Raw genomic sequence first — 2473 nt, 5'->3', positions numbered from 1 at the left:
ATAGAAATCAAGTCAGACTTATTTTTATTTTTAGTATTTACTTTAGTATTAATATTTATTTTTTAACACATTATAATTGTTTAAACACAAACCTTGAGCAATTTTTTTTTTAATTTAAAACTGTAGTAATCCATCAAAACAAAACTGGAGAAACCACTTCAACAGTTCCAACACAAACTTATCAAATATATTCAAGTGAAAATGGTTCATTCAAAATTTCTCTCTAAAACAAAAAAAAAAGCTGTTTTTTACATAAAAATGAGTATGAAGCATCCCCTGTACTAATAATTGCACCAGCCTTTATTTAGTTATTTATTTATATATTTTTTAAATTTTAAACTTTAAAAATCCATACATAAAACTGGAGATATTCAGAATTCTCTATTGGGAGTTGGATATCACCTGAATTGCCCAAATACAAATTTACAAGAATATATATATATATATATATATATATATATATATATATATATATATATATATTGGAACGTAAAGTTGTTGCCCTAAAGAAAACACTACTAAAGCTTTATTTTAAAACGTTTATTTTAAAAAAAAAAAGACAATTGAAATTACTTTATTATGTAGTAGAGTTGATATTTAATCAATGTAGCCGCATTCAGCTTCAATCATCACCTCGATACGGGTCTGGAACTAGGAGCAAGCCTTTTCCACAAGCGCTGGTGTTGTGGAAGGTCATGTTGGTGATATTTTCGACGTATGACCAAACGAAATAGTCCAGTGGGTTTATGTTAAGGGTGCGGGGCCAGTGAGAAAAGAGTAGAAAGTCGAAACATTGCTTCAGGACTTGTAGACCGGCGCCGAGTCCTGCTGCCACACTCAAGGTCTGCCAGCGGCCACCTGATTGCAACAGGAGATCATCACACTCTTCAACACATCCAGGTACACTTTGGTGTTGACTTTCAAGCGGACTTCGAAGAATTGAGGTAGCATGATGTGTCTCTCGCTTGAAACAACATCAAAAACTATAACCGTGGCCAGAAACTTTGTTTTCATCACCCTGGGTACGTTTCTGTTATTCGTGGCAATCCAGCGATGCATTTTGAGGGTGATAACTTGGATCGGTAGAGAGCATGAATTGTACAGCGGTGCATCGTAGATATCGTTTGTTGAACATTGAGCCACTTTCAGACATGATAGAACCTTCCTATCAGTCTTGGGATTTGTATACAACTGGCCAACTGGTAGATGGGCTGCAACAACAACAAAAAAAAAGAAAACCTGTTTTCTTCAAATGGAAATGGAATCATGTCGTCTTTTATATGGCGACAATTTTATCGTTCTAGCCCGAATATGTTCAAGTTACATGTTTGATTCCAAATTTCTATTTCAAACCAAATAACCTATTTGATACATCAAATGCATATGAAACTTGTTCCCCTTTATATTGTATAACTGATTACGCAGATGATCTTGCGATTAAAAAAAAAAAGACATTTCCAAGCCACTTGTCTACCCTTCATACATGTGCCCATCTTTATCAGGTATGGCACATATGTTGTTCAAGTGTGAGTAGTTCTGCACAAAAGTAACCACATTACGAACTGCTTTCGTGAATTCACCAGCCAAATCCTTCAGTATTTCAGTAAGGAACTGTTCCTAGATCATTGTATTCCTAACTTATTTACTATCTACCTATTTTTCTATTTTCCTACGATTTTCTCTCTTGCAATAACGAGATATGACCGACAAACCAGGAGAAAACATTCGAAAGTGAAGCAGAAAAGACTTTAAAAAATAAAAAATAAGAAATGGATATTACTCACAGACCGGTGAAATTCTCCCCCCCCCCAAGTTTTTCTTACTTCTAAGTTTGGTTCGTTGTTCATTCTTTTCTTTGCAACTGCATTTTCTCCCGTGGTAGTGTTTGTTTTCAACCATTTTTGTGTCCCTTTTGTGCAAAAGGCCTGGTCATCACGGCACCAAATAAACTATATGTAACATGGTAGTTACACTTTAACACGGACTCGACGTTGTGTATAAAAGTATCATAAAGACACAAAAAACAGAAATTCAATACGAGTTGTTCTTTAGGTTTAAAAAACAATGCCATTTATTACCGGTCGTTTCCACACTAAGCCGCCTAATACATATTTTTCATGCCAGCGACATGATCATCTGAACTTTTTGTTTAAATTTTTAAAGATAAATGAGTCCTGCATCTTATTTAAAAGTTCCCGTCCTGTCACCACGTGGTTAAAAAAAATATGCCATCTCGACACATGCCTTTTCTCCTCCCGCATCAATACATACTCTTATTCCTCTCCTCTTTTTTCCTCGCTCTTTCTCCACTGTGGCATCACCTCTTACCATGGCTTGGTCATTTGTATTCGTGGAGATGCCGCTGCTGATACTTACGTTTCAGTGGCTTCGTCATATTGTTAGTTAAAAAATAAAGTTATTGTAAAACTTGTAGCGAAAACTAAAAACAAAATGGTAGTCTCTTTTGGAGCCA

General features: G+C 35.2%; 1 long non-coding RNA gene across 1 annotated transcript in view; it reads right to left on the bottom strand.

The window, feature by feature from the left end:
- Positions 1 to 536: 536 nt before the first annotated feature.
- Positions 537 to 2473, bottom strand: part of LOC145277590 (uncharacterized) — a 32314-nt gene continuing 30377 nt past the window's right edge. Inside the window, exon 2 of the long non-coding RNA XR_013868163.1 lies at positions 537 to 1211. This is a non-coding gene — a long non-coding RNA (uncharacterized LOC145277590). The remainder of the gene's footprint in view (positions 1212 to 2473) is intronic.

This window comes from Euprymna scolopes, chromosome 6 (genome assembly GCF_053919585.1).
Source record: "Euprymna scolopes isolate OS-2025 chromosome 6, ASM5391958v1, whole genome shotgun sequence".
In the NCBI taxonomy this organism is placed as follows: Eukaryota; Metazoa; Mollusca; class Cephalopoda; order Sepiida; family Sepiolidae; genus Euprymna; species Euprymna scolopes.
Note: the sequence above shows the minus strand (reverse complement) of the source record. Positions and strands in the feature narration are given on the sequence as shown.